We start from the raw sequence: 7,843 nt of genomic DNA, 5'->3' as shown, positions 1-7,843 counted from the left end.
TCCCCTCCCACTCCCTCCTTATGGGTACCTCTTCCCTGTGCCCTTCCCTCCCATGTACTCCTGTCCCCTGCGCTGTCTCCCTGTGCATACACAGCTCTTCTATTCTCCCATGATTGATCATGCCAAGGAGTATATCTGCCTAATGTCTTTTGTTTGGCTGGAAGCCACACCAGTGGGTTCAATTCCAGACCTGAAGGGCAGCTAGGGGCCATAGTCTCAGGGTCTATCAGACCAGCAAACATGGTCTTTATTTATTTATTCAATTATGATTTTGAGTTTTGTTCCACATTTCTTTCCCACTCTACCCAGGATGTCCTACATAGATCTCCCTCCACTCACTCAGACTTTTTATTTAACAAGTCAGTTTGTGTTCTCAGTTTATTTTCTGATAATGTAGTAAATCATCACTCAGTTTTAAGCACACATGTGTCTCAGAAGTTGTTAAAACTGCTTTCTATGTCCACTTAATTTGAGGTTCATGGTGCTTTGGTTCAGCTACGTTTTCAGCTGTAATGGCAATTGTTCCCATTTCAAAAGCAGAATGTTTGAACCACAATTTGTCAGGTGATTAGGATCTGCTTATGTTCATTCAGGTGGCCACCGAATTGCCTGCAATCTGCATCATTAATCAAGTTGTGTACTTGATTGTAAAGGGAAGTAAAAACACCAGCTCAGCTATTTTCTCCAATCTGGTGTTTTTTCATATTTAGCTACTTTATCACGTTAGTTACTTAATTTTCCTGTTTTGAAATCACTTTTCTACTTTACAGCAATGCATCAGTATATCACTGTTATCATAGTCATTAGCCTGCATAAAAATCTGGCAATGCCTTTTAACCTGACCTTGATAAGTAGATTATTAATATTTTTCACAGTGGGAGATGTAGTTGGTCTCTAAAAAAAATAGGTTTAATTTAGAGCATGGGAATTATTAGGAACAGACTCATTTCCTCTTTACCAACAAAAATCATGCCCATATATTTCCAGTATCATTATCTACTTCATTCTTAGCAGAAATACTTAAGCAAATATTAATAATCAGTATAATATTCATGAGTATTTTGGCTTTGTCTTTAGAGATAAGATTAAGGGCTGAGCTGAAAAATTACCAAATGAATTTCACACACAATGACAGTCACCTAGAAAAATCTTTAAAGCAAAATTTCTCCTTCAAAAAAAAAAAACCTTGCTTCAATCCTGCATTTCATCTTCTTTACAAAAATAATAATGAATTAATTCAACAAACATTTAATGAGTGTTTATTTTGTTACAGCTTTTGGGTATTAAAGGATTAGAAAGCCCTCAAGAAGGTCTAGAAATGGAGATCACAGTGAATTCAATCCCCCATCCACTCTTCACACCCTACTCATTCCCCAAAACTCAATTTGGTATCCCAATATAAAAGAGGAAAAGCAAATTTTAACATTGAAAATGTTACACTTTTGTCAAAAATACAAATTAGTTACATTATGAAACAAAACTCATGACTCTTCAGCTATAAGTTGAAAATATTGAGTTTTCAAGACAGAAAAATAAAAGTTTATGACTTTTATGACTACTGACTTTAGGAAACATCTGCCACCACACCATCCAAGTTATATGTGCTGTACCTTATCTTTACATATTACTGTATAGTATGTATGTCTATGGCTGTTCTGGTTACCTAGTGCCACTCTAACAAGAATATACTACAAATGGGATGGCTTTAACAAACAGGAGTTTATTCTCTTACAGTTTGGAGGCTTTAAGTCTGAGTTCAGAGTGTCAGGCTCTAGAGGCGGTTGAAAGCCCCTCAACCTTGGGGTTCAGCTCTGCCTCCTGCTTCTGGCCCACTGGAGCTAGAGGGCATTTCTTCACTCAGACAGCTGCTATCTGCTGAGACTGACAAACCCAAGGTTGACAAGTAAAAGGACACAGTCCTGATGTTACCAAACAATATGGCAGGCCATTAATTTATGTCCATTGAAAGCCCCAAGATTGGCAAGGCATGGCAGTCTACTGAACAATGACACAGCTACATGTGCAGGGTTCAAGCATGCCATAAGCTAGAGACCATTCCCAAAGCTGTTTCTTATATACTGGAAGCAAACCACATACCCAAAGGCAGCTACTCATCTGCTCACAGTAAATTCCACCATGGAGTTGATTACCAGTCTCATCATGGGGAATACTACATCCAGCTGCCCAGCCACTAAACCAGGCCTAGCCAAGTTGACACACAAACTTAACCACCACAATGGCTTATGTTCTAGTGAAGTTAGTAAAACTAAGCAGCCATGATAAAGACAAGCACAGGGTATATCAGGTGCATACAGAAATAGTAGTTAAAATGGCAATGTGCCAATCTGAGATTCTTTGTTTTTGCAGGGATATTCTCTACAGTGACATCTATGCTCCCAGTTAAGCTGTAAGCACCTTAAAATTCATTTACTAAATATTTGTTGACTGTATATCATTTATTAGACATACATTAGATAAATATTTTTGAGTGTCTATCATATGCCAGGCATATGATGTTTACCAAAAATCCATTATGTGCCAAGTACTGCATCAGCATCACTGATGTTGCTATGTCCTTGAGAGGGAAAATAAAAATCTTAGAGAGGCCCTCGTTTCCATTCTCTTACCCTGTCCAATGAGCTACCCAAAGTCTGTACATGTCTGTCTAAGAAAGCCACATGACTGTCTTGGGGGTAGTTTTCTAGATTCTCTGTGTGGAGAAACCTTTCCATTATGAAAATTATACTTCAAAGAAATCAAACAAACTCGTTCTGGTTTGTAAAGCATTGTTAAAGAACAAAATAATGAAAATTCCAAACAACACAAACCATAGATGACACCTAAAAATGAAGGTATTCCTTGGCAAGGCTATTTAGAAGAAATCATAGAGAAGATAGTTCTTTGAACATCTTTCTTTCTTTCAATAGCGTTGGAAATTTGCAGAAACAAGGAACTGACTTGGGGAAAAAAAAGCTACAAAAACTAAGAGTTATTTCACTTAAATAAAATGTAATTTTGCCTGAAATGACACTATTTTTCTTTCAATGTAAGGCAATTGTAATTTAAGTTAGGAGGCTGCTGACCCTCTATGTAACAGATATATAAATCACACTAAAACTATCTTGGAATATGTCGTGGGCAATGTAAAAGATCTCAAGAATAACAAAAGAGCTCAGCTAAGTGACTTACCCAAGAGGATTCAGGCATAACAGAAAGCAAATATCCAGTTCCATTTTCTTACCTGTCTGCGTTTATCTCTTCATGCAATTTTAGTTTCAAAGTTACTTTCCATTTCTTTTCTTCCAAAAGAAAATATTCCTCCCACCCTTTTTTTTCAGGAAGAGTTTGCCATCAATTTAAACACTGTTAAAAAATACTCAGCGTTTATCAAGCTGAAAGAAGTGAGGAAAAAATTTCAGCCTCAAGTAGCAATATTGAAAGATTCTATGGGCAAAATATTGAATGATGTTGCTGTTGTATTCTATGGGCAAAATATTGAATGATGTAGGAAGCATCAGAAGAAGATGGAAGGAATACACAGAGTCACTCTATCAAAAAGAATGGGTCGATGTTCATCCATTTCAGGAGGTGGCATATGATCAAGAACCAATGGTAATGAAGGAGGTAGTCGAAGCTGCACAGAAGGAATTTGTAAAGAACAAGGTTCCAGGAATTGACAGAACACCCACTGACATGTGTCAACAAATGGTTGCTGCACTGGAGGCACTCACTCGACTATGCCAAGAGATTTGGAAGACAGCCACCTAGCCAACTGACTGGAACAGATTCATATTTGTACCCATTCCAAAGAAAGGTGATCCCACAGAATGTGGAAAATATCAAACAATATCATTAATATCACATACAAGTAAAATCTTGCTGAAGATAATTCAAAAATGGTTGCAGCAGTATACTGACAGAGAGCTTCCAGAAATGCAAGGTGGATTCAGAAAAGGATGTGGAATGAGGTATATCATTGCAGATGTCAGATGGATCTTAGATGAAGCAAAGTATACCAGAGATGTTTACTTATGTTTCATTGACTATACAGAAGTATACCATTGTGTGGATCATAACAAATTATAGATAACATTGAGAAGAATGAGAATTCCAGAACACTTGATTGTATTCATGAGGAACCTGTACATAGATCAGGAGGCTGTCATTCAAACAGAACAAGGGGATACTGCATGGTTCAAAATCAAGAAAGGAGTGCATCAAGGTTGTATCTTTCCACCATACTTATTCAATTTGTATGCTTAGCAAATACTTCGAGAAACTGGATTATATGAAGAAGAATGTGGTATCAGGATGGAGACAGCTCATTAACAACCTGCGATATGCAGATGACACAACTTTGCTTGCTGAAAGTGAGGATGACTTGAAGCACTTACTGATGAAGATAAAAGACTACAGTCTGCAGTATGAATATTACACCTCAATATAAAGAAAACAAAAGTCCTCATGACTGGTCCAATAAACAGTTTTATGGTAAATGGAGAAAAGATCGCAGTTGTCAAGGATTTCATAGTACTTGGTTCTACAATCAACATCAATGGAAGCAGCAGTCAAGACATCAGATGCCATATTGCGTTGGGCAAATCTGCTGCAAAAGAGCTATTTAGAATGATGAAGAACAAAGATGTCTCGTTGAAGACTAAGTTGCACCTAACACAAGCCACGGTATTTTCAACCATCTCTTATGCATGTGAGAGCTGGACAATGAATAAGGAAGATCGAAGAAGAGTTGATGCTTTGGAGTTGTGGTGTTGTTGGAGAAGAATGCTAAGAGTACCATGGTATGTTACAAGGACTAACAAATCTGTCCTGGAAGAAATGCAGCCAGAGTGTTTCTTGGAAGCCAGAATGGCCAGACTTCATATCACCTACTTTGGTCATGTTGTCAGAAGGAGCCACTCCCTGGAGAAGGATATCATGCATGGTAAAGTGGAGGGTCAACAAAGAAGGGAAAGGTCCTCAATGAGATGGGTGGACACGGTGGCTGCAATGATGGGCTCAAGCATAGCAAGGATCGTGAGGATAGCACAAGACTGGGAAGTGTTTTGTTCTGCTGTGACAGGGTCAGTATGAGTCAGAGACAACTCAACAGCACCTAACATCAACAACAACATTAAAAAAGAAGCTTCTTGTTGTTAGGTGCTGTCATATCTATTCTGACTCATAGTAACTAATAGTACATACACTATGTGCAACAGAACAAAACACTGTCCAGTCCTGCACCAGCCTCACAATCTTTGCTATACCTGAACACATGATTGCTGCCACTGTATCAATCCATCTTGTTGAGGGCCTTCCCTTTTTTTGCTGACACTCCATTTTACTAAGCATGATGTCCTTTTCGAGGGAATGGTCCCTTCTTACCACCTGACCAAAGTAGATGAGATGAAGTCTGGTCATTCTTGCGTTCAAGGAGCATTCTGGCTGCACTTCTTCCAGGACAGATTTGTTTGTTCTTCTGGCAGTCCATGGTACTTTCAGTATTCTTTGCCAGCACCATAACTCAAAACCATCAACTGTTTTTCAGTATTTCTTATTCATTGTCCAGCTTTCACATGCATATGAGGCAACTGAAAAAACATGGCGTGGGTTGTTGTTGTTGTTGTTAAGTGCTGTCGAGTTGTTTCCAACTCATAGAGACTCCATGAACAGCTGAACGAAATACAGGCCCACCTTAGTGTTTAAAGTGACATCTTTACTCTTCAGCACTTTAAAAAGGTCTTTTGCAGCAGATTTTCCTAGTGTAGTATCCTGTTTGATATCTTTAATGCTGTTTCGATGGCTGTTGATTGTGGATCCAAGTAATATGCAATCTTTAACTTCAATCTTTTCTGCATTTATTGTGATGCTGCTAATTGGTCTAGTTGTGGGGATTTTTGTTTTCTTTATGTTATTGTGTAATCCATACTATAGTGTTTAATCTTCATCAGTAAATACTTCAAGTCACTTTCAACAAGCAAGATTGTGTCATCTGCATATCACAGGTTGTTAATGAATTTTCTTCCATGTAATCCACATTTTTCTTCATGTAATCCAGTTCTCCAGATTATTTGCTCAGAGTACAGATTGAGTAAGTATGGTGAAAGGATATAATCCTGAAGCACACTCTTCCTGATTTTAGACCATGTAGTATCCACTTGCTCTGTTGAATGATAGCTTCCTGGTCTATGTACAGGTTCCTCATGAGCACTATTAAGTGTTCTGGAATCCCCATTCTTTGCAATGTTAACCACAATTTGTTATAATCCAAACAGTTGAATGCTTTTTATAGTCAATAAAACACAAGTAAACATTTTCTGATATTCTTCAAAGAATGCTTAAAGATTTATCCTGAAGTACAATGCTATCAGCATAGGTAATATTCATATGCTTACAAGGAAGACCAGCTACTACTACTATTATTCAAATTTACACACCAACTACTAAAGCCAAAAAAGAGGAAACTGAAGACTTTTACCAACTTCTGCAGTCTGAAATTGACCAAACATGCAATCAGGATGTATTGATTATTACTGGTGATTGGAATTAGAATGTTGGAAACAAAGGAGAATCACTAGTAGTTGGAAGATATGGCCTTGGTGATAGAAATGATGCCAGAAATTTCATGATAGAATTTTGCAAGACCAATGACTTATTCATTGCAAATAACCTTTTTTTTTTCTTTTTCAAACATAAACAGTGGACATAAACACATGGACATCATCAGATGGAATACGCAGGAATCAAATTGACTACTTCTGCAGAAAGAGGCAGTTGTTGTTGTTGTTATGTGCCGTCGAGTTGGACTCTACTCATAGTGACCCCTCCTTGGGTTTCTGAGGCAGTATCACTACGGAAGTAGATTTCCCAACCTTCCTTCTGAGGAGTGGCTGGTGGGTTTGAACCACCAGACTTCTGGTTAGCAATTAAGTGCTTTAGGCACTATGCTACCAGAGCTCCTAAAAAAAAGAGACAGCCAGGCTACCTGTCAGGGAGTGGCTGGTAGGTTTGAACCGCCAGCCTTGGGTGTGGCAGCTGACTGCCTGAGGCCCTGAAGCCATCCTCTAGGGCCACATCTGTGGAAAGGGGCAGTAGAAGAGCTCCATATCTTCAGCAAAAGCAAGGCCAGGAGCTGACTGTGGATGAAGCTGAAGACAATTAAAACAAGTCCACGGGAGCCAAGATATCACCTTTATTACATCCCACCTGAATTTAGAGACCATCTGAAGAATAGATTTCATGCATCGAACACCAATGAATGAAAACCTGACGAATTGGTGGATGACATCAAGAACATCATTGACGAAGAAAGAAAAAGGTTATTAAAAAGACAAGAAAGGAAGAAAGGACCGAAATGGATGTCACAAGAGGCTCTGGAATTTACTCTTGAACAAAGCAAATGGAAGAATTGATAAGATAGAAGAGCAGAACAGAAGATTTCAAAGACCAGCTTGAGAAGAAAAAGTCAATAATTATAAGGAAATGTGCAAAGGCCTGGAGTTAGAAAACCAAAAGGGAGGAACACACTTGACATTTCTTAAGCTAAAAGAACTGAATAAAAAAATAATAGAAAAGATTAAGTACATTTAAAAATCAAACCAATTTTTACTTTTCCAATATTTGATTAGAAATTTTGGCTGTATTAGGTCCACAGAACATTTTCCTATATGATTATATTACACTAATTATATCATCCCAAATTAAAAAAAAAAAAACTTAAATGCTTTGGGGAAACTATTTTCATATTTAACAGAAAAAGAAGTGGATTGAGAGGCGGGGCAAGATGGCGGACTAGGCAGAAGGATTGCACAGACCCTCTTCAACAAAGAAAAGGGAAACCAATTAA

Source organism: Orycteropus afer, unplaced genomic scaffold (assembly GCF_000298275.1).
Source record: "Orycteropus afer afer isolate SDZICR_OR568_19922 unplaced genomic scaffold, OryAfe1.0 scaffold00086, whole genome shotgun sequence".
Classification (NCBI taxonomy): domain Eukaryota; kingdom Metazoa; phylum Chordata; class Mammalia; order Tubulidentata; family Orycteropodidae; genus Orycteropus; species Orycteropus afer.
Note: the sequence above shows the minus strand (reverse complement) of the source record.